Source organism: Tachyglossus aculeatus, chromosome 4 (genome assembly GCF_015852505.1).
Source record: "Tachyglossus aculeatus isolate mTacAcu1 chromosome 4, mTacAcu1.pri, whole genome shotgun sequence".
NCBI lineage: Eukaryota > Metazoa > Chordata > Mammalia > Monotremata > Tachyglossidae > Tachyglossus > Tachyglossus aculeatus.
In genome coordinates this window covers 20,014,174-20,039,864 of record NC_052069.1, presented here as the reverse complement: position 1 = coordinate 20,039,864, position 25,691 = coordinate 20,014,174, and the positions used below count along the sequence as shown (strand labels likewise).

General features: G+C 41.9%; 1 protein-coding gene and 2 non-coding genes across 3 annotated transcripts in view; 2 read left to right on the top strand and 1 right to left on the bottom strand.

Annotated features, from left to right (window-relative positions):
* LDB2 (LIM domain binding 2) overlaps positions 1-25,691 on the top strand; it is an 892,398-nt gene that overhangs the window by 256,530 nt on the left and 610,177 nt on the right. The window lies entirely within an intron of this gene.
* On the top strand, positions 2,835-2,972 carry LOC119927422. Its single transcript, XR_005450426.1, has one exon. It is a non-coding gene; the product is annotated as a small nucleolar RNA SNORA7 (small nucleolar RNA).
* On the bottom strand, positions 10,354-10,481 carry LOC119927576. Its single transcript, XR_005450568.1, has one exon. It is a non-coding gene; the product is annotated as a U6atac minor spliceosomal RNA (small nuclear RNA).

Below are 25,691 nucleotides of genomic sequence, written 5' to 3'. Positions count from 1 at the left end.
AGAATACTAGGGAGAGTATGATATAACAATAAACAGTCATTTTCCCTGCCCACAGGAAGCTTAGTCTAGAGCGAGGTGGGCAGACATGAATATAAACAGTTGAATTACAGATACGTATGAAAGTGCTGTGGGTCTGGGATGGGGAATGAATAAAGGGAGCAAGTCAGGGTGACATAGAAGGGAGTGGGAGAAGAGGAAAGAGGGCTTAGTCAGGGAAGGCCTCTTGGAGGAGATGTGCCTTCAATCAATCAATCAACCAATCACTCAAATAATGGTTTTTGTTGAGTGCTTAATCTGGGCAGGCCACTGTACTGAGTGTTTGGGAGAGCAAAATACAGCAGAGTTGGCAGACCTGCTCCCTGCTCACAGCAAGGTTACCCGTCAAAGAGAGAGAAAGACGTTACTGTGAATAAACTAATTATGGATCTGTTCATTCATTCATTCAATTGCATTTATTGAGCTCTTACTGTGTGGAAAGCACTGTACTAAGCACTTGGAAAGTACAATTCGGCAATAGAGACAATCCGTACCCAACAATAGGCTCACAGTCTAGAAGGGGGGAGACAGACAGCAAAACAAAACAAAATAAGTAGACAGGCATCAATAGCATCAATGTAAATAAGTAGAATTATATATACACATCATTAACACAATAAATAGAATGATAAATATGAACAAATATGCACAGATGCTGTGGGGCGGGGAAGGGGGTAGAGCAGAGGGAGGGAGTAGGGGTGATGGGGAAGGGAGGAAGAGCAGAGGAAAAGGGGGGCTCAATCTGGGAAGGTCTCCTAGAGAAGGTGAGCTTTCAGTAGGGCCTTGAAGGGGGGAGTATGCTAGTTTGGCAGAAGTGAGGAGGGAGGGCATTCCAGGCCAGAGCTAGGATTTGGGCCAGGAGTTGATGGCGGGCCAGGCGAGAATGAAGGACAGTGAGGAGGTTAGCGGCAGAGGAGTGGAGGGTGTGGGCTGGGCTGTAGAAGGAGAGAAGCGAGGTGAGGTAGGAGGGGGAAATTCGATGGAAAGCTTTGAAGTCCTCTGTTCATATCTGTTCATAACCGCCATGGGGCTGAGGGTAGGGTGAATATCAAGTGCCCAAAGGGTACAGATCCAAATGCATACTTGGACTCATTTTCCCAGGCCCTGGAACCATGGTTGTAGCAGAGGAAGCAGGAAAATGCATTACCTAGAGCTGTCCTGGCTCATTTGCCCGGGCCCAGGAGCAGTGGAGAAACTGGGACAAGCAGGAAAGTGTATTTCCTTCTGCTGTCCTAGCTCATTTTCCTAGGCTGATACCCGGGGCAGAGGGAGAGAGCTATCACCCCGCTGCTGCCACTGCCATACTCATGACTGCTGGAAGGGAAGGGGCCAGGCTGGCCTTTCCTGGTGGGGTGCCCAAAGCTCAGGAAAGTTCCTGTGGCCTGAGGGCTGCCTCCTCAAAGGGAGGGCAGAGAACACAACATGAAAAGTCTCGGGCTTCTTTCCTTTTTATTTAAAAATATGACAAAAAAAATCCCGGAATTTGCTGGGACCAGCGGCAGTCTGAAGCAATCAATCAGTGGTATTTGTTGAATGCTTACTGAGTGCAGAACATTGCACAAGTACTAGCAGACAGTCCCCTAATTGGGGGAGGACTTTGCCCACTGCCTGGCCCAGTGGGGCTGTACACAGAGGGCTAGTGCCAGGCTGGAAACTGATTGAGTCAGATGACTGAGGGAGGAGGAGGAGCCCTAGTGGTGCCATATTAGTTAGGCAGTCAACCCTTTCACTTCGGGAGTGGTAGAATTGATAGTATGCCCAGTCTGCTTTGTAAGCAACCAAGCACAATCTTATGCCAACTCGTTGTGGGTTCCATTTTACTACCTACATGAAGGGGAAAGAGAGGGCGGAAGTTAAACCTATTGGCTAAAATGACTTTGGATTGACTGTGAGGTTCACTGATACATTCTGAGCCTCATTGGCATGGAGGAATGGGAACATGCTGCATTTAAGGCTTTGAAAATAGCATTTGTGTTCAAACTAGTGTTGTAAAAAGGTTGTCTTTAAGCAAGTGAGGGAAAATCTACTAGTATGCAGGAATGCAAGCTTTTTCCCAAATACTTTGACCATTGGCTTCATGACTCAATCAAACAATCAATCATATTTATTGAATGGTTACTAGGTGTAAAAGCACTGTGCCTGGTAGAGTACAATATAACATTTTAGTTATCTCCATTTTACTTATCTGCTCTCCTTGTCCACTATTCCCTGGCTCACACTTTTTGCTCACTTCCTAGCTGAACCTCACTCTCATTTTCTCTGCCTCTAGCCCCTTGCCCAGGTTATCACCAGATCCTTGGACACCCTTCACTCCCAACCCCCTAAGCCACTAGACCTCACTCCTCCCCTACTTTCAAACCCTACCTCCTCCAACAAATCTTCTTCGTTTAATTTATAAACCTAATCTAGTTGAATCTAATCTCATTTCTCTATCGGCCATCTCTTGCATTTTGTGTATGTATTTGCCTTCAGGATTCATGCATACGTGGATTTCTGATGGAACATCCAATTTTATTTATTCTGGTTGGCAATGTTTGAGAACATGCGAACATTTAAGGAACCGTGTTGCATAAGAGAAAGAGCAAGGGCCTGGGCATTAGAGGACATGGGCTTTAATCCCATTTCTGATATTTGCCTGCTGTGTGACCCTGGGCAGGACACTTAAGTTCTCTGTGCCTCAGTTCCCCCATCTGTAAAATGGAGATTCAATACCATCCTTTTCTCTTATTTAGAAAGTGAACCCCACGTGGGTCAGGGACTGTGTCTGACCTGATTATCTTATACCTACCCAATGCTTTCCCCTCTCAGGGTCACATCTGGAGAGTTTCCAGTACTGTACCAGTCTCAGCTACGGGAGGGAGAGTCAGGCAGAGGCCTACCCATTCCATTACTAGCTCGGCCAGTGGCTAGCTAGTGGAAGGCAACCTGCTGCAAGTCAAAACTCACCCATGCTGGACAGCAGAGGCATGGGAGAGAGTCGAGGGAGGAGGTTCGAGTTTACTGTGTGGAAGGTCGCAATAGTAAACCACTTCCACATTTTTACCAAGAAAACTCTATGGATCCACTACCAGAACAATTGCAGATGGAGAGCATGACGTTCTGGGAGAGATGTGTCCACGGTGTCACTGTGGGTCGGAAACGACTCAATGGCAAAAGCCAAGACTCAATGCTTAGTACATCTTATGTGCTTAATGAATACCAATTTTAAACATCCCTTTCACATCATGTCCATGGAAATTTATCATCCCTTTCTCAATGGATCATTGGCTACCTATGATGCATAAAATCCTGCCTCTTAGGGGTCACAACCTTCAATATACCTACCTTTGAACATATTCCCCATGAGTACAACAAAGTCATCTGAATCACTAAATTATCTTGCTAGCTTGTCTTTTCCCTAAGACACCCCCCCCTCCACTGTGAATAAACTGACATTATTAACCTCTGGCCTGCGGTCAATTGGGCTGGCAGGGAAGGGCCTAGCTGCAAGGCTAAGTTACCCATTTCTAATTCCATTATTTAGGTAATGTACTAGTTGGCAGTCATCCCGCTGAAGCAGGAAAAGCCATGGCCTTCCATGGACTGTAAAATTGAAGTCCTGTGGCAATGAAGAACTTGGCCCTTTTTTCCTCACAAAGCTGCTCAAGATCCAGAATTGGTTCAGTCCCTGAATTCTCCTCATTTGCACCTCTCTTAGAGTTGTTGCGTTGTGGTTGTGGGGTTTCAACTCCAGAGCGGGATTCGTTTTACTTGGATTTTTCGTTATGGACCTGTAAGATAGCGGTTGCAAATAAAAATGGACCTGAACCATCTAGCTCTATTGCATATCCAAATGAGGTTGGCCCAAAGGACTCCCATTCATAAATTGTATATGCAGTACTGCTACTACACTACAGCTGTTTGGAGGAGGAAGAGAAGGAGGAGGAGGAGGCGGAGAAGGAAGGAGGGAGAGTAAGAAAAAGTTTGAAGAGTTTGAAAAAGAGAAAGAAAATAACAGTTGTCTTGACAAGGGCATTTTTCTTGCCTCTTCATCCATAGAATGATTTTTATAATGAAGCTGATTTCATTTGTAGCCTAACTTGAATTTCCACATGGTCTAAAGCTCTTGTCGAGGAAACACATTCTTTACCTCCAACTACTTAAACACCAGGCCACAGCCCCCAACTTTTCCCAACATGCTCTGGAGAACCAGACTTATTATTATTATTATCATTATTATTATTATTATTATTATTATTATTATTATTATTACTATTACTATTATAAAAACTGCCGTTACATGCTCTCAGCACTTACTTTGTGCAGGGATTAGAACCCAGGTTCTCTGATTCCCAGGCCCTTACTCTTTCCGCTTGGTTATACTACTTCAGTAAACAATCCCTTTGCAGAAATTCTTGGTCCTAAAGTCTTTGTCACCAGTCCAGGGCTTGTCATAGAAAGCAGGACACTCCATCACCCAGTGCTTAGTACAGTGCCTGGCACATAGTTAAGCACTTAACAAATACTATAATTATTATCACTTTCGTTCCTCTGTAACTAGGACTTTAGACCTCACAATTCAAAGAGCGAACTATTTATAATTGATTTGAAATCAAACATTAAAGGAATAGTGTCTGTTTTCATCAGGAGCTTTTATCCTATATATAAAATTGTGTGTGTGTCTACTTCCTGATAGCTAGATTAATCCCAAAATTCCCTGCCCACATGGAAATTCCCAAATCATAATCTAGCATGTAAAAAGAGTTTATCTCTTCTCCATGACACAATGATGCTGTCTTAATATGTACCTAACCTTATTCTAGCGCTTAATATAGTGTTTTGCACACATTAAGTACCCTATAGTTCCATTGATTGATTATTTCCTTTCTAGTATTTAGTAGTAATAATAATGGTATTTGTTGGTGCTTGCTATGTGTCAACCTCTGTTCACAAGATAGGTCCCTGTCCCTCATGGGACTCCTAGTTTAAGTAGAAGGGAGAGCAGGGAATGAATCCCCATCTGATAGATGAACAAACTGAGGCACAGTTACGTGGCATACCTCAGGTCACATAAGGACAGTTCTAGAGCCGGGATGGAGTCATTTGACTTGAATCCTTCCTACTTGCTCCAAAGGGTACTCAGCACACAGTAAGCGCTCAATAAATATGACTGAATGAGTGAATGCATTACCTCTCCCCAAAATTGTGAATGCTAATATGGGTTCACCTCTTTGAGGATCCAGGATTACCTGGACATTTAATATGCATGTCTGCCATTTCACCAAATAAATCTGATTTTAAAAAATCAGGGGCACAAGACACTTTACCTACAGGGAAGCTCTTGATAGTCAACTCAGTGAGTCTCTGTGAACCTATGATGATTCTTCCACATCTTTATTTTAGAAAAATATATGTTAGTTCCATTCTTTGAGGTTCTCACAAAAGTGCAGAGGGGAAGGAAGAAATGAGTAATTAGAAGAGGAGGAGATAGAAAGGACATTTTCAAACCAAGGGATGGAATGGGAGACTTTCATTAAACAAGGTAGCATTGCCTTCCCTTATGCTTTTATTCCCAGATTAATGTCTGTTCTCCATCTAGACTGTAAGCTTGTTGTGGGCAGAAAATGTGTCTTCCAACTCAGTTGCATTCTACTCTCCCAAGTGCTTAGTACAGTGCTCTGCATGTAGTAAGTGCTCAATAAATACAATTATGTGATCGATTGAGCTCCAAAGGTTCAGCCTGGCTTTTGCTCTTCCTGCTTCCCTGGCTACCCCCTCATCTGAGCTTCCTGCGGGGGAAACTGTGCTCGGCAAACAGTAAGTGTTCAGTGAATTCCATCGATTGATTGACACTTGGAATCAAAGCTGACACTTGGAAATATCTTCCTTGAACATCAAAGAGGGCACCTTTTTGCACATGGTTAAACGACAGAAGCCCTCTTGATGGTGATGGCAATGTCCGTAGTAATAATAATAATGATGGCATTTGTTAAGCACTTACTATGTGCAAAGCACTGTTCTAAGCGCTGGGGGGAATACCAGGTGATCACGTTGTCCCACGTGGGGCTCACTGTCTTAATCCCCATTGTACAGATGAGGTTGGTAACTGAGGGTCAGAGAAGTTAAGTGACTTGCCCAAGGTCACATAGCAGACATGTAGGGGAGCTGGGATTAGAACCCATGACCTCTGACTCCCAAGCCCTTGCTCTTCCCATTGAGTCATGCTGCTTCTCTGAGCAGGGCTTGGGAGTCAGAGGTCATGGGTTCTAATCCCGCTTCCACCGCTTGTCAGTTGCGTGACCTTGGGCAAGTCACTTAACTTCTCTGTGCCTCAGTTACCTCATGTGTAAAATGGGGATTAAAAGTGTGAGCCCCATGTGGGACAACCCGATTACCTTGTATCTACCCCAGTGCTTAGAACAGTGCTTGGCACATAGTGCTTAACAAATACCAACATTGTTATTATTATTATTATTAATAATAATAATAATAGCAGTAGTACTCATAGGATTAATAATAGTAATAGTAGGAGTAATTGTGGTAGTAATAGTCATAGTATTGACATTTAGTGAGCACCTAGGGAATACAGTGTCCTGCACTGAGTGCCTAGAAAAGGAAAGCTCTCCTGCGGTTTCAAGGGCTAGGAGAAGTATCTGGGAGAAACATCGTGGCTTAGTGGAAAGAGCCTCGGCTTGGGAGTCAATCAATCAATCAATCGTATTTATTGAGCGCTTGCTGTGTGCAGAGCACTGTACTAAGCGCTTAGCACTGTTCTAAGCAAGTCATAGGTCATGGGTTCTAACCACAGCCCCGCCACTTCTCAGCTGTGTGACCTTGGGCAAGCTACTTAATTTCTCTGTGACTCAGTGACCTCATCTGTAAAATGGGGATTAGGTCTATGAGCCCCATGTGGGACAACCCGATTACCATATATGTACCCCAGCGCTTAAAATAGTGCTTGGCACATATTCATTCATTCATTCAATCGTATTTATTGAGCGCTTACTGTGTGCAGAGCACTGTGATAAGTGCTTGGGAAGTACATATAAAGACGGTCCCTACCCAACAACAGGCTCACAGTCTAGAAGTGCTTGCTTAACAAATACCACCATTATTGTTTTTTATTAAGTAGAAAAGAGAAAGCCCATGTTTCCTGTCCACATGATGCTTACAGCCTGTTTGAGAGAGCGACAATAAACACTTTAAAATGGTAGGAATAGTAACAAGAGCAACGATCTGCTTGGGAGTAGAATGAATACGATGAAACATCCAAATAAATCAGAATACAAAATTAAACATGAAAGTGAATAACATATATGCATAAGTAATGAGGAAAGTTTTACATCCCTAAATGTTTGGGGTGGGAGATTGTTCACATTCTAGGTTTGTTTTGTGTGTGTGTGTGTGTGTGTGTGTGTTTTGTTTCGTGTTGTTTTTTATACCATTTGATTTCCAAATTAATTGCATCATGTTTCTGCATGGGAGGAGTTGCCTAGCTCATTTGTCATCTAACCCAACTCAAACAATTCACAAGGCAAATCAACTGCACAGTAGAAATTAAAACTGAAAGATCCCAAACCTTTGAATTTCATGCTGGGTAACAGTAGAGAACAATAGCCGTGAAACGATAGCATTCAACAAAGGCAGCGAAATTCCACAACCCATATCGCTCCTGAAACTGACTGTGCTTAACTCGCAGCAATCAGAACAGAGAAATTTCAATGCTAGAGGTGGGTGTCCTAGGTACAGCCATGGGTCTGCTTCCTCAGGGCTAATTGAAAAGCCCAGCATTCTCAGAGTCATCCATCTTACCCAACAGCAAATGCTAGTCAACCATTATTTCAGAAAACCAAAGCGGGGGGTTTACCACTGTGCTGTCCATAGACACTTGGTTTATTTCCATCCCTTAGTGTAAAATAAGATAAAATAAAATAAAATAAAGCTTTTTCCCACATAAATGACTGCACCGCTTTTAGGTGCACTCACTTCTGAGACATTGCAGCTGAACTCCCAGTTGTGTTAAACGGCACCTTACAAACCCTCAAGGTTGTGATAATAATAATAATAATGGCATTTGTTAAGCACTTACTATGTGCCATGCACTGTTCGAAGCACTGGGGTAGATACAAGGTAATCGGGTTGTCCCACGTGGGGCTCTCAGTCTTAATCCCCATTTTACAGATGAGGTAACTGAGGCACAGAGGAGTGAAGTGACTTGCCCAAAGTCACTTAGCTGACAAGTGGCAGAGCCGGGATTAGAACCTATGACCTTTAACTCTCAAGCCCGGGCTTTTTCCACCGAGCCACGCTGCCTCTCAATGAGCTCCGGTAGATTTTGGAGGGCACACTGCAGTTGTAAAAATAAAATGTTTTCCGTTCCTTGTATCATTAACCCATGAATTCTTCAGTTTGGGTGTTTCCTACCAAACTGACAGTCTCCAAAATGCTCACAGCTCTTGGCCGAGGAATATTGGGAAATCTGTCTCGGAGAAAATTTTAGCATAGAGCATCTCATCTATCTTGGCTTAGGTAAACAAATGCATGGGACCTTATTTTGTTTACCAAACGATACCCAAGTTGTTCCAAGCCTGAACAGTACCTTAGACTACTACTTAAGGTTTCTAAAATAGGCACGTCATGATTGTATGGAGGTCTTCCAACTCCTTGGGTACTAAAATGCTGCTTACTGTCATACACAAATCAATCGATCAATTACATTCACTGATTTTTTTTCCTTTGTGCAGAACACTGTACTAAAGGTGTTGAAAATACACCAGGATCAAAAGCCATTTCCACTGCCTTCAAGCTGTTTATAGACTAATGGGGGACACAGACTGATTTGAATGATTTATAAATAATGGGAGCAGGAGGCGGGGTAAGGGTTTAATAAGCAGCAGAAGTATGACAGGATGAAATAGTTGAATAAATAATTGAGCGTACATGAATATATATATATATATATATATATATATATATATATATATGCTGAGGGTGGATAGAAAAATGTAAGTGCTATACTTGATATAATTTAGGATGTTTGAATTAATTAGGGGGAGCTTGATGGAGAAGGTAGGATTTTGCAGAGCTCTGAAGTTGAAGAGCTGTGAGCTGTCAGCTTTGAAATGGTTGGGAATTCCAGGCCAAGGGAATAGCCTGAGTATGAACTATTGGAGGTAGAAGGGTCAAGAGTCAGGTAAAATTAGGAGATGACCTGGGTGGACTGAATAAAGAGAAATCATTTGGAAAGCCTGGAAAGCCAATGGTGAGGAATTTTTGCTTTTTGCAGAAGGAAGTAGGTAACCTTCGGAGGTTTTTGAGAAGTGAATTGAGATTTTTGAACCATGCTTCAGGAAGGTGATCTGGACTGGGTGTAGTCTGAAAGTGTGGAATCTGGAAGGTAGGACACCAGTGAGGAGGTTCAGCACTTTTAGTCTATCCATAATATTGTGGTACTTGTTAAGCACTTATGTACCAAGCACTGCACTGAACACTGGGAGAAAGAGAAGTTAACAAGTTAACCACTGGGGCTCACAGTCTAAGTAGCAGGTAGTAGGATTTAATATAATGTATAATATATAATAGCGTGTATAATGTATACTTTAATGTAGATATAACTCTATTCATATTAATATTATTGATGCCTGTCTACTTGTTTTGTTTTATTTTGTTGTCTGTCTCCCCGCTTATAAACCCCGAGCCCAGTTGGGTAGGGGTTGTCTCTGTTGCCAAATTGTACTTCTAAGTGCTTAGCACAGTGTCTGCACACAGTAAACAAGTGTTCAATAAGCACAATTGAATGAATGAATGGATAGCCATTTTACAGATGAGGTAACTGAGCCACAGAGAAGTCGAGTGACTTTTCCAAAGTCACACAGGAGGCAAGTGAAGCAGCGTGGCTCAGTGGAAAGAGCACGGGCTTGGGAGTCAGAGGTCATGGGTTCAAATCCCGGCTCCACCAATTGTCAGCTGTGTGACTTTGGGCAAGTCACTTAACTTCTCTAGGCCTCTGTTACCTCATCTGTAAAATGGGGATTAAGACTGTGAGCCCCACGTGGGACAACCTGATCACCTTGTATCCTCCCCAGTGCTTAGAACAGTGCTTTGCACATAGTAAGGGCTTAACAAATGCCATTATTATTATTATTATTATTATTATTGTAAGTGGTAGAGTTGGGAACAGAACCCAAGTCCTTTGACTTCTAGGCCTATGTTCTTTAAACTGCACCATCCTACTTCACTAGGGCCATGCTGCTAATATGACGAAAGCCGGAACCGAAGTGGTGACTATTAGGATCATCAATCGTATTTATTGAGCGCTTACTGTGTGCAGAGCACTGTACTAAGCGCTTTTTAGATGCCACGAAGTAGGTGGCAATGCCTTAACCATATATGTGTTGTATAGGCCACTAGGACCTCTTCCATCCTTCTCAAGGGGAGTGCTAACCTTCTCTCCTTTCGTACAACACAGGAGAAGAAAGGGCAGCTCTGGGCAAGGCAGTGGAGGATTGGATTTAGTTTTTGACTGGATGTGGGAGTTGAAAGGCATCAGTGAGGAGTGAAGCATGACAGGATGGTTGTCGGCTTGTGGGTCAGGGAAGATGGAGATGTCATTGGCAGGGATGGAGTAAAGCAAGAAGGGGTGGAGGTTAAAGGGCAAAGATGGGGAGTTCAGTTTAGACCAGAGGCGTATCCATTCCATTCCTAGCTTGGGCAGTGGCTAGCGAGTGGAAGGCAATCTGCTACAAGTTAAAACTTACCTGTGCTGGGCAGCAGCAGCATGGGCGTGAGTCGAGGGTGGAGACTGTAATTTACTGCATGGAAGGAGGGAATGGTAAACCACTTCCATGTTACTAGGAAAACCCTTTGGATACACTATTAGAAGGATTGCAGGTGGAGGTGGGGCATTATGGGACTTACGTGTCCATGTTGTCACTATGGATCGGAGATGACTCTTGAGCATAAGACAAGACAACAGTCCTTGGACTGAGCTATGAAAAGGTCGTTCGTGACCTTGGCGAGTCAGATCTCCAAGAAGTGAAAAGAGCAATGCCTGGATTGTAGCAGGTCAAGAAGAGAGGTGGTGAGTACAGTTCATTCCCTAGATTGATTGCTCCTTATGTCCAGGGAGCATGTTTATCAACTCATTGTCTATTGCCGCGTGGTTCCGTGGAAAGAGCACGGGCTGTGGAGTCAGGGGTCATGGGTTCGAATCCCAACTCCGCCATATGTCTGCTGTGTGATCTTGGGCAAGTCACTTAACTTCTCTGGGCCTCAGTTACCTCATCTGTAAAATGGGGATTAAGACTGTGAGCCCCACGTGGGACAACCTGATCACCTTGTATCCTCCCCAGCGCTTAGAACAGTGCTTTGCACATAGTAAGCGCTTAACAAATGCCAATTATTATTATTATTATTATTATTAAATGCCGACTCCGCCAATTGTCAGCTGTGTGACTTTGGGCAAATCACTTACTTCTCTGTGCCTCAGTTACCTCATCTGTAAAATGGGGATGAAGACTGTGAGCTCCCCGTGGAACAACCTGATCACCTTGTACATCTCTAGTGCTTAGAACAGTGCTTGGTACATAGTAAGCGCTTAAAAAATGCCATCATTATTATTATTGACTTCTCCCAAGCACTTAATACAGAGATCCACACACAGTAAGCAGCATGGCCTAGAAGATAGAGCACGGGCCTATACATCAGAGGATCTGGGTTCTAATCCCAACATTTGTCTGCTGTGTGACCTTGGTCAAGTCACTTAACTTCTCTGTGCCTCAGGTACCTCATCTGTAAAATGGGGATTAAGATTGTGAGCCCCATGTTGGACATGGACAAGTCCATCATGATTAGCTTGTATCTACCTGCCCCAGCACTTAGTATACTGTGTGCAAGCACTTAACAAAAGCCATAAGAAAAAAAAAATGAAGTACTCTATTCCTACCATTGATTGATTGATTACTGTCTCTTCCCTTCTTTATTCCCATCCATTCCCAGGATCTCAGCAAGACAGCTTACGTCCTTACCCCACGGTTTACCTTCCCTTTTTCCCATAACATAATTAGTGTCCACCATCCATCTCCTTCTGGGAATGTCCTTTGGACTCTGAGCTTAGATTTGCAGGGCCATTGAGAAAAACAGAACATTTCTCATGGATATAAAATAACAACCTTCTCTTCAGTATTTTCTTCTGCTGCCATATGAATTTCTAATGTTCAAAAGTACAACTGCCTGACACTCAAATGTTTTATCCAGGATCACTGTTGAGCCTGGAGGACCAACAGACCGTTTCAGCTGTATCTGAAATAAACCCAAAACCTCTGGGGAAGCAAAAGGAAAATAACTGCACTGGAGAGAACTCAAATCTTTTTCAGGTGGTCGGATGTCTAAATTATTTAAAAGCTTCTTTTCTCCCCTTGGAGGCAGCTTGGCGAGGTTGTGGCAAAGACTTCGAAATGCAATTACCGACCACTTCTTTAAATATGTAAGGAATATAATAAGAAATAATCCAATAGTTAAGTGTAGCACTTCTGCAGATTGTATCACACAGAAAGGAACAGAACATCTTCAGGTTCATCTCTGACGGCTCTGTCTGATAACAACTATAACTTTGGTAGAGGGAAAGCAGTGTGGCTCAGTGGAAAGAGCCCAGGCTTTGGAGTCAGAGGTCATGGGTTCAAATCCTGACTCCGACGATTGTCAGCTGTGTGACTTTGGGTAAGTCACTTAACTTCTCTGGGCCTCAGTTCTTTCATCTGTAAAATGGGGATTAAGATTGTGAGCCCCCTTTGGGACAACCTGATCACCTTGTACCTCCCCAGTGCTTAGAACAGTGCTTTGCACATAGTAAGCGCTTAATAAATGCCATCATTATTATTATTATTATTATTATTATTATTATTAAAGGGCCATAAAGTACACTTACCATCATGCCTTGTTTTTATTTTACATCGACTGGATTAGGAAATAGAAAAGTTTGTTTTCCATGTTTCCTCCCTCTAGGTAATTCACTGTGATAGCAGGCTGGGGTTAACATGTGACCTTCTTGTCACATCGTGCAAACAAACAGAGGAAAACAGAAGCTCGTATACAAAATTAAATATTTTCTTTGAAGCTCACAGGATTGTTAGACTGCTTAGACCATTCACACCTGGAAATGAAATGCTTGGAGTATCAGTTATTGTTGTGTTTTGACAGATGGGACTTACATTGTTTTTCATCTTGACCAAATTTGGAAAAAATCCATCTTGGTCTATTCAAATAGGAGGTGTCACCTAAACTATACAGAGAAGTAGCATTGCTTAGTGGCTAGAGAATGGGCTTGGGAGTCAGAGGATGTGGGTTCTAATCCTGTCTGCTCCACTTGTCTGCTGTGTGACCTTGGGCAAGCTGCTTAGCTTCTCTGTGCTTCTGTTACCTCATCTGTAAAATGGGGATTAAGACTGTGAGCCCCACGTAGGACAACCTGATTACCTTGTATCTACCCCAGTGCTTAGAAGAGTGCTTGGCACATAGTAATCACTTAACAAATACCACTATTGTTATTATTAATATTATGTTCCTAGGAAGGAACTACAATGCATTGAAATGCTTTCACCGACAGAAATAATAATAATAATAACAATAATAATGATAGTAGTGGTATTTGTAAAGTGCTTGCTATGTGGCAAGCACTGTACTGAGTAGTGGAGTGGACACAAGCAAATCGGGTTGGACACAGTCCCCGTCCCACCTAGGGCTCCCAATCTTTATCTCCATTTTACATAACTGAGGCCCAGAGAAGTGAAGTGACTTGCAAAGGATGCACAGCAGACAAGTGGCATAGCTGGGATTAGAACCCATGACCTTCAGACTCCCAAGCCCATTCTCTATCCACTACACCATTGATTATTGTTGGGTTTCAATCAACTTGATAATTTAAATCTGAACTTATGAAGACTCAGTTTGTTTAGAACATAGTGAGAGTGACTTTTCCAAGTCTATGCATATTCAAACTGATATGAGACAAAATAAATTAGTCAGGTACAGCCAACTATGTTCTATACTAATGATAAATCTGCCAAGGCTATTTTTATTCTTGAGTTACGTTTTATGCCAAAGTCTGTCATTCCATTGACTACTTCATAGAACAATGTTAGGTATGTATGATGGTTGACATGAGAGGTGAAGCACTGGACTGATAAAAATAATAATGATGGCATTTATAAAGCACTTACTATGTGCAAAGCACTGTTCTAAGCACTGGGGAGGTTACAAGGTGATCAGGTTGTCCCACGGGGGCTCACAGTCTTAATCCCCATTTTACAGATGAGATAACTGAGACCCAGAGAAGTTAAGGGACTTGCCCAAAGTCACACAGCTGACAATTGGTGGAGCCGGGATTTGAACCCATGACCTCTGACACCAAAGCCTGTGCTCTTTTCCACTGAGCCACGCTGCTTCTTAAGTAAGAAACATAATGTCTTGATGTCATTCCCAGCTTGGATGAGGGACCTTCTTGAGGGACCTTACCCAGGACATCGGATTTCTCTTTTTCCATCTCCACAGTATGTCCAGGATTTGCTCCTTCCTCTTGAACCAAAATGCTAACGCAGTGGGTCAAGCACTTGTCATATCAATCAATCAATCAGTGATATTTATTGAGCACTGGCTAGGTGTAGAGCACTGTACTAAGCACTTGGAAGAGCAGTATTAAGGTCACATTTCCTCCAAGAGGCTGTTCCCGATAACGCTCTCTTTTCCTCATCTCACTCTCCCTTCTGTGTTGTCAGGGCACTTTGGATCTATGACCTTTTGGCATTTGATATTTGTCCCACCCCAAAACCCACAGGAATTATGTGTATATCTTTAAATTATATACTACACATTGATTACCTACTCATATTAATGTTTGTCTCCTTTTCTATACTGTACCTTCATGGGTAGAGAATACATCTGCTAATTTTGTTGCACTGTACTCCACCAAGCACTTAGTACAGTTTTCTGCACATAGTAAGTGCTAAACAAATACCAAGGATCTCCATCACCTCACTCCCTCCTACCTCACCTCCCTTCTCTCCTTCTACAGCCCATCCTGCACCCTCCGCACCTTTGCCGCTAACCTCCTCACTGTACCTTGTTCTCGCCTGTCCCGCCGTCAACCCCCAGTCCACGTCTTCCCCCTGGCCTGGAATGCCCTCCCTCCACACATCCACCAAGCTAGCTAGCTCTCTTTCTCCATTCAAAGCCCTACTTAGAGCTCACCTCCTCCAAGAGGCCTTCCCAGACTGAGCCCCCTTTTTCCTCTCCTCCTCCCCATCCACCTCGCTCTACCTCCTTCCCCTCCCCACAGCAACTGTATATATGTTTGTACAGACTTACTACTCCATTTATTTTACTTGTACATATTTACTATTCTATTTATTTTGTTAATGATGTGCATTTAGCTTTAATTCTATTTGTTCTCACGACTTGACACCTGTCCACATGTTTCGTTTTGTTGTCTATCTCCCACTTCTAGACTGTGAGCCTGTTGTTGGGTAGGGACTGTCTCTATATGTTGCCAACTTGTACTTCCCAAGCGCTCCGCTCTGTACACAGTAAGCGCTCGATAAGTACAACTGAATGAATGAATGAATGAATTGATTGATTGAGAGTACAATACAACAGAATTAGCAGACATTTTTCCTGCACATAACAAAGTTACAAGTCCGTCTAGACTGTAAGCTTGTTTTAGGCAGGAAACGTGTCTGTTATATTGTTACAGTGTACTCTCCCAAGTGCTTAGTACAGTTCAAACAGTAAGCGCTTAGTAAGTTTGATTGATTGACTGATTTACAGTCTGGATTACGGCATCAGCTTCCTTGCTCACCTCCCTGCCTCCAGTGACTCCTCTTTTCACTCCATACTTCAGTCTGCTCCCCTGATAATTTTTTGAAAGCATCATTTGGTACACATCTCTGCACTCCCCAACTACCACCATTAGCTGTTCACTGATCTCTGCATTCAGCAGAAATTCCTTGCTCCCCCTCATCTTTGTATTTCTCATACTAAAATCCGGCCGACACCTTCATTCCTCTAATACCAATTTACTCACCATCCTGCCCTCACCTCATCAAAGTCATTTCATCATCAGTGGTATTTATTGAGCACTTACTGTGTTGCAGAGCACTGTACTAAGTACTTGGGAGAGCAGAATGCAACAGAGAAGGTACACACATTTCCTGCCCATGACTGTCTCTGTATGTTGCCCTTCCTCCTGCCTAGAATTCACTCCCCTCTCCTCCCTTCATTTTTGCAAGTCCAGCATTCTCTCCATCATCAAAGCCCTACTTTTTACTTAAAAAAAATCTTGCTCCAGGAAGACTTCCCTGAATAAACTCTCATTCTCTTTAGCACTTTAGCACTTAGGAACTCACTTTACTCCCACATCACTATGTAGTATGTAGACTGTAAGTTCTGTTTTTGGCAGGCAGTATATCTGCCAACTCTGATATACTGAAATAGTGTATTCTCCAAGCACTTAGTACAATGCTGTACACACAGTAAGCCCTCAATAAATACAACTAAGATATATATTTATACTTCCTCATTTCCCTTCCCTGTACTTTTTTATATGAGGGAAGGATACTTCAGAAATCAAGATATTACAGCATTAGCATGATGATTAACTTTAGAAATCATAATTTGTGTTATTTTTCTTTTCAAAATGTGATCTATTTCAATGTCAAGTTCTGTTTTAAATCCATTTATTGAAAAAAAAATAACCCTAGTGGTATCTTATAGGCCAACTAAAGGCTTGAGCTTTCAGTACAGAAAAGAATAAGATACAGGAGCTTGATCAATCAATCAATCAATCGTATTTATTGAGCGCTTACTATGTGCAGAGCACTGTACTAAGCGCTTGGGAAGTACAAATTGGCAACACAAAGAGACAGTCCCTACCCAACAGTGGGCTCACAGTCTAAAAGGGGGAGACAGAGAACAGAACCAAACATACCAACAAAATAAAATAGGATAGAAATGTACAAGTAAAATAAATAAATAAATAAATACATAGAGTAATAAATATGTACAACCATATGTACAACCTGGCTTGATGAAGCCAGGGTCCTCTGATTCAAAGATCTGTGCTTTTTTCACAAAGTCACTCTGTGATGCTCCCCTATGATGCTCCATGACAAGCCCTTGGGGGAGTAGAAAACAAAGAAATGACACATTTCTTGTCCACAGGTGGCTTATACTCTCACAGGAAAGACAGTCATGAAAGTGTTCAGAAGGAGAGTATTCAAAATAAATCATTGTATGTACAAAATAAATGTATATACATAAATTCTCAGGATGGGTACAATAAGTAGATAGGTGTTTAGGGATGGCTAAATGATGATACTAATTATAATTAGAATTGTTAAGTGCTTTCTATGTGCCATACACTGTTTTAAGCACTTGGGATAGATACAAGTTGGTCAGGTTGACTACAGCCCCAGTCTCACATGGGGCTCACAGTCTAAGTAGAAGGGACTAGGATTTAATCCCCATTTCACAGGTGGGGTAACAGAGGCATATTCAGTCAATCATTTCTTTTCATTTATTCATTCAATCGTACGTGGCAGAACCGGAGTTAGAACCCAGGTCCTCTGACTCCCAACCCCTGTTACTTTCACTATTCATTCCCTCAGTCGTATTTACTAGGCCACACTGCTTCTCTCCTAAAGAGTTGTAAAACTTGGCATGCTGGGAATTAAACAGGGAAGACTTTTTGAAAGAGGTGAGATTTCAGGAAGACTGAATATGGGGAGAACTGAGGTCTGTGGGAAGCACCGTGGCTCAGTGGAAAGAGCACGGGCTTGGGAGTCAGAGGTCATGGGTTCTAATCCCGGCTCTGCTACTTGTCAGCTGTGTGACTTTGGCAAGTCACTTAACTTCTCTGTGCCTCAGTTACCACATCTGTAAAATGGGGATGAAGACTTTGAGCCCCACGTGAGACAACCTGATAATCTTGTATCTACCCCAGCACTTAGAACAGTGCCTGGCACATAGTAAGTGCTTCAGAGGCCTTCCCAGACTGAGCCCCTTCCTTCCTCTCCCCCTCGTCCCCCTCTCCGTCCCCCGCATCTTACCTCTTTCCCTTCCCCACAGCACCTGTATATAAGTATATATGTTTGTACATATTTATTACTCTATTTATTTTACTTGTTACCTATCTACTCTATTTATTTTATTTTGTTAGTATGTTTGGTTTTGTTCTCTGTCTCCCCCTTCTAGACTGTGAGCCCACTGTTGGGTAGGGACTGTCTCTATATGTTGCCAGCTTGTACTTTCCAAGCACTTAGTACAGTGCTCTGCACACAGCAAGCGCTCAATAAATATGATAGATTGATTAACAAATACGATTATTATTATTATTATTTGCAGGGAGCACCAAGTCAGCATAAACATGTGAGCGAAGGGGTGGGAGAGGAAAAGTCAAGAGTAAGATGCAGAAGGTGACTGTGAGGAGCCAAGATTGGCAAGTAGAGAGTGAAGAGAACAGATATGTAAGTTTGTGTGAGTTGGTGGTTTTCCTTTGTACATAAGGTTTTGAGGAGTGCAATTTAAGACCTTGAAGACCTCTGTTCAAAGGTCTTTAGGGCTGGCAGGTGTGAACTCTGAAAAAGGCATTCCACTTGTATGTCCAGTTGGATTTTCCATATGCAGGGCATCTATATCCAGGCTCTTTAGAAGTCTTCTATTTTTTTTCACCCCAAAGATTATGGAAACCATTAAAAAGCTTCCTTCTGTGCATCAGGAGAATGAAAGCATAAGAGATCACAAGACAGGCTCAGTTGTTTTCAATACACCAGAGTGTAGACTTGATTGCTGAATTCCTAGGGCAGTGTACATGGAGATACAAAGATCCTGCAAACTGGAGGTACTGCTCAGAGGTTATACTTCAAGAACAGATCTTTTCATGTTTTTGTGAACTCTCTGTCATCATTAAAAATGTTCCTGTTATCCATTCCTGAAATACCCACAGGCACTTTACAATGAACATTATTAGCAGCGTCCATTTACTATTAAAGATATGGGATTTTAAGAGGCAATAGGGAGAGGAATGGATACAATTGCATCAGCTTATCCTCCATGACCCATTCTCCTCTTTGGAGACATAACTCATATTCTTTGCTTTTGTCTCTTTCACCAAATTGTTCTCTAACTTCCCTCCCATCTCTCCCCCTCTCTCTAGCTTACTTCCTCCAGCAAAAAAAATAATAAAAATGGAAAGTAAAGAGGAGGGGAAGCAAAGTAAAGAAAAAATAAACTCAGACTATTTTTCCTTTTTTAATGGATGTACCTGCCTGAGTCAGCTAGCAGTGTGCTTTTTCAAGAAAGCTAAGCTTCTTGAGGGCAGACTGGGAGAGTCCTTGAGCCCTTTTCACCTCATTTCTCCATATCCCCTCCCCACAAATGATGGGATCTCCCCTGATTGAAATTGTTTAGAGAAAGTTGAAACACATTTGGAGCTGTTCTTTTCTACAAACCAGGTGTTTTCTACCTGAACTGTTCTCCTTTGAAAAAACAGTTTACCTGCCAGGAGCTGAAAGCTGGCTTAAGTATGGAGTACTTAAAGTAGGAGATGGGATTGTCTCAAAAGGAAATGCCCCTTTGCAGTTCATTAGGTGTCATAAAAGCAAGAAGGTCTGGGAAGAAATGAAGAGAAACTTCCAATACATACCAGGTGGTTGATAGCTCTTTAATGCCTTCCTTTTGTTTTGCCAAAAGTGCTCTAGACACAAGGGCTCCATCAGAGGGAGGGAGAAGGGAGAGAGGAAGAAAAGAGGAGGAGAAAGAGAAGAAAAAGAGGGGAAGGCTGATCTGCCTTTTAACTAAATGTTTTGGTCAGTCAGATTGTTTAGCTTCAGTCTTCCCAGGTGGTGTGAAACTGAGACAGAAAGACTTCCTCTGCTTCATGGGTAATTTTGGGGGCTGGAAATTGAAAATAACAAGTAGAACAAGAGAGTAGCAGTGTCCTATAGCACACAGAGATATCAGTATGTTAGCTAGTGTGAATTAGACTTGCAATAAGTTCAAAATGTAGTGCCAGAATTATACATTTGTGATAAAAGTATTGGGATCATTTGTTACATCTAGTGGCACTTTGCTTTGAAGAAGCAGCAAGGCCTAGTGGAAAAAGCACAGGCCTAGGATTCAGAGGACCTGGTTCCTAAACCCAATTCTGCCATCCGCCTGATGTGAGACCTTGGGCAAGTCACTTCTCGGTATCTCAGTTTCTTCATCAGTAAAATAAGGACTAAATACTGTTTCCCCACAGCACTTTGAATATATTCACTGGTAATTTATTTGGATGTCTGGAACCCTGTCTAATCTGCAAATTCTTTGTGGTCAGGAAGTGTGTCTACTTGATCAATCAATCAATCAATCAATCAATCCATTAATCATATTTATTGAGTGCATACTGTGTGCAGAGCACTGTACAAGCTCTTGAGAGAGTACAATATAGAAGTGTTGGTAGACACATTCCCTACCAAGGGGAGTTTGCAATCCAGTGGGGGAGAGAGACATTAATACACACACGTGTGCACACACTCATGAACAACACACTCAGATATGATATCAATTCATATAAATGATAATATAAATTAATGAACTATGGATATGTCCATAAGTGCTGTGGGTCTGAGAGAGGGATGAATAAAGAGTGCAAATCCAAGTGGAAAAGTGATGCAGAAAGGAGTAGGAAAAGAGGATATGAAGGCTTAGTCAGGGAAAGCCTCTTGGAGGAGATGTGCTTTAAATAAGGCTTTGAAGGTGGGGAGAGTGATAGTCGATTGCATATGAAAAGGGGGGGACTTCTAAGCCAGAAGCAGGACATGGGCGAGAGGTACAGTGAGTAAATTGGCTTTATAGGAGTGAAGTGTGTGGGCTGGGTTGTAGTAGACATCCAGGGAGCTAAAGTAAGAAGTGGCAAGGTGACTGAGTGCTTCAAAGACTATGTTAAGAAGTTTCTGTTTGATGTGGAGGTGGCTGTGATGTGGAGGTGAAATATGATTGAATGAATGGATGGGCAGCTAGGGGAGGTTTCTGAGGCATGGGGAAACATGTAGAAAAATGATCTGTGAAGCAGAGTGAAGTATGGACTGAAGTGGGGAGAGACAGGAGGCAGGAAAATCAGCAAGGAGGCTGATGTAATAATCAAGGTAGGATAGGAAAATGCTTGAATTAACAGGTTCGGTTTGGATGGAGAGGAAAGGATTGATTGCACAAAGTAGGACTGAGCCCCCTTTTTCCTCTTCTCCTCCTCATCCCCCGCTCTGCCCTACCTCCTTCCCCTCCTCACAGCACTTGTATATATTTGTGCAGATTTATTACTCTTTTTGTTTTACTTGTACATATTTACTATTCTATTTATTTTGTTAATGATGTGCATATAGCTTTAATTTTATTTGCTGTGAAGATTTTGACACCAGTCTACATTTATTGTTGTTGTCCTTTTCCCCCTTCTAGACTGTGAGCCTGTTGTTGGGTGGGGACCGTCTCTATATGTTGCTGACTTGTACTTCCCAAGCACTTAGTACAGAGCTCTGCACACAGTAAGCACTCAATAAATATGATTGACTGAATGAATGAATGACAGCAAACATTCAATAAGTACCACTGATGATCTCCCTCCTGCCACAATGAACTCTGTGGATTGGGGTCTGTGTCTGACCTGATTATCTTGCATCTACCCCAGTACTTAATACAGTACTTGGCAAATAGTGAGTGCTTAGCAAATACCTCAATTATTATTATTGCCATTCTTCTCCAAAATGAAGCCACCGTATTATTAGCTCGTTAATCACATGACACTCTGACAATAGGTATTGCTGGGCATTTTCTTTTTGTTTTAATTGCTGTGCCACTGTTGGTTCTTAGGGATATTTTGGCTTCTCCAGAACCAGCCTTTTTCAGCTGGCTTGAAGAACTCACACTATTCCATTTCCAACTGAAGAGGTGTCTATTTAGGACTCTTCCCCTGAAATCAAAGCTCATAGTATGAGAGGCAGCAAAAAAGTGTTCTTCAGACTATTGAGAAAGCTAATTCAGGAAATGAACCAAAGAACTCTTGTGAGTTAAGAATCAGAATGTCCAAAAACAACCAAAAATAGGCAACGATGGCAGGGAGGGAAAGAGTCAGAAAGCAGCATGGTCTAGTAGATAGAGCACAGGCCAGAAGGACCTGGCTTCTAATCCTGCGCCTCCACTTGTCTGTTGTGTGACCTCAGGCATATCATTTCACTTCTCTGTGCCTCAGTAAGCTCATCTGTAAAATGGGGATTAATAATAATAGCAATGATGATGGCATTTATTAAGCACTTACTATGTGCAAAGCACTGTTCTAAGCACTTGGGAGGTTGCAAGGTGATCAGGTTGTCCCACGGGGGGCTCACAGTCTTCATACCCATTTTACAGATGAGGTAACTGAGGCCCAGAGAAGTTAAGTGACTTGCCCAAAGTCACACAGCTGACAATTGGCAGAGCCAGGATTTGACCCCGTGACCACTGACTCCAAAGCCCATGCTCTTTCCACTGAGCCATGCTGCTTCTCTGGGATTAAGCCTGTGAGCCCCAAGTGGGAAAAGGACTGTTTTCAACCCAATCACTTTTCATCTACCACAGCACTTATTACAGTGTCTGGCGCATAGTAAGTGCTTAACAAATATTATTGTTATCATCATTATCATTATATTTATTATAATGAATTTTCCCTGCTCTAGCTGTCATTGCTGGAGTCAGTTTCCCACCAAAGGGAAGGAATGGGACAGATTGAAACCAGAGCTGCAGTTTTCCCCTACTATAATAATAATGATGGCATTTATTAAGCACTTACTATGTGCAAAGCACCGTTCTAAGCACTGGGGAGGTTACAAGGTGATCAAGTTGTCCCACGGGGGGCTCACAGTCTTCATCCCCATTTTACAGATGAGGTAACTGAGGCACAGAGAAGTTAAGTGACTTGTCCAAAGTCACACAGCTGACAATCGGTGGAGCCGGGATTTGAACCCATGACCTCTTACTCCAAAGCCCGTGCTCTTTCCACTGAGCCACGCTGCTTCTTCTGCTAGACTGCAAGGGCCTTGAGAGCATGGAATGCGTTTACCGATTCTAATGTATTGTGCTCGCCCATATGTTTAGTACAGTTCTCTGTACATAGGAAGCACTCAATAAACACCTTTGACTGGTTTCTGTCATAAAGGGTGGAAGGCTGGAAAGGTTACTAATAATAATAATAATAATAATAATAATAATAATAACGATGGCACTTACTATGCATTAAGTTCCGTTCTAAGCGCTAAGGTAGATACAAATGAATCAGGTTGGACACAGTGCCTGTCCCACATGGGGCACACAGACTAAATAGGAGGAAGAACAGTTATTGAGTCCCCATTTAATGATGAGGAAACTGAGGCACAGATTTGTTAAGAGACTTGCCCAAACTCTGAATCCAAGCCCCATGCTCTCTCCACTTAGGCCACATGATTTCTAGCCGCTGTCATTGTCCTTTACCTGCTGTTCCTGCTGTATTTGTCATGGTGTTAAATATGCTCTCCCTCTCCTCCTTTACATCGTGAATCTCCTGTGCGTAGGGACAGATCTGAACTTTGATCCTTGCTCGGTCACCTGGTACTAAGATTTATAGTAAATGCTTAGCAAATGAAACAAATAATAACAAAATATCTCCAATAGTTATAATAGGGTCTTTTAGTACAAGCGTGTGAATACTAACAAATACGAAGGAGTAAACTAAATTCCTAATTTAGAAAAATAGCAATATTTGGAAAAAAACACAAGATCACTCGTCTCAAGCAGCAATGGCAAAATTACAAAAGCGCTCAGGGATAATAAAAATACACATTAAAAAATCCAAAAAAAGACAAAAATAGACAAAAAAATTATCCAAGCTAATTTCTTAATTCAAAGTTTAGAAACCAGAATCACCACAGATAAAAGTTCTATGTTTAATGGTTGCAAAATATAGATCATCAGTTATTTTTTTTCGGCCAATGTGGCCAAGTTTGTCTACTTTTATACAAGGCTAGATAATCAGCGTGTAACACGCAAGCATTGTTAGGGAGCTCATTACTACCCACCTTTTCAGACATGATGGAAAAAAAGCAGGCTTAGCCTTTCTGAGTAGGAACTTTGAAGTAATATGTGAAAATAGGATTTATGGATCTGATTTATGAACTGATCATAATTCCAGGATTTCAGTCCCTAACCAATTAAAATGATCTAAGGAATACTAAGTTTAGGATGTAGCAGGATCCCAAAAAAAGGTAGAGTGCTATATATTGAAATTTGAGGGTTTAGGTATTGGAAATGCATTTTATGTATTAATTTCATTTCTCTTAATTCCCTTTATGGCCCAAAAGTCAAATCTAAGTCAGTCGGAAATAGAACCCAATTCCAAAGTGTAGATAGGTATGGTTAAAGAGAATAATTTCAAAATTAAAACTGAATGGTTCAGATTTGCTGAGATGATTTCATCATTCTGAGGCATAGACTGATATTTAAAAATGTATTATTAGATTTATATAGTGCTTTCCCCACCCACATGACAGAGATATATGCTGGAAGTGAATGCAATCATTAATTAAATTTTACCTAATTTGAATCCTAAGTATTTTAATAGCAAATCAAAACTTCAGTCAGAAAATTCACAGTAGTGGTTATTCTCCTGGAGAGTATGTTGGGACATTTACTAAACATGTTTGAACAGTAGTACACCAACCTGTGTTTACACTGATTTGTGTTCATTTACGGCCTGTTCATTTTTGAACTCGTGGTAATTTTGCTTCCAAAATTAAATGTAACTCAAACCCTTTTCCCATTAAACCCCTAATATGTAGAGAATATACCTGATAAATCAAAACCCTAACTTTTTCCAGACCATAGCCATTAACTTGCCTTGTACATGTTTAAGTGATCTGCAAAGTTGGTCACAGCTGGTTTGTTCTAGCCCAAACCACCCCAAACAAGTAAGAATCTGGAGGTTTTCCTCCAAAGGATTGCTTAAGTGTGTAACTGACTTCTCATTTAATGTGTTAATAAAATTCCCTGAGCCGAGGAGTAATTTGCCTGAACATTTTGCATGTTTAAGGTGAAAATGTAGGGAGTTCATCAAATTTCTCCCTTGAGCTAATGGTTTCTCTTTACCAATATTAGACAGATGGGGAACATGTTAGGGTCAAGTCAGCCTGGAGAAAAATCCTCGTGGAAAAGTGTAAATAGGAACTCTCTTTCTATTACAAAAGAAAGTCCATTAACACTTGGTCATTCAGGATTCAGGAGGCTGGGGACAGGACCAGATGACCCCCCGAAGGCCTCTTCCAGCACTTAAAATTCTAAGGAAACATGCCACAACAGCAAAAAGTAAATCTTTGGGTTTAATTGCTTAAATGCCACCCATAGCAAATGGACAAGGGGAATATCTGACCCTGCCTTGTCAAGAAAAAGACCTACAAATGTATTTCCTTGAAGGTCGAGGCAGTCTTCTCTTTATCCTTTGTAAAGACACCTCATTCAATTTGATTCAATTCAACCATATTTATTGAGCACTTACTGTGTACTAAGCAGTTGGAGCAGCGTGGCTCAGTGGAAAGAGCACCTGCTTGGGAGTCAGAGATCATGGGTTCAAATCCCTGCCCCGCCGCATG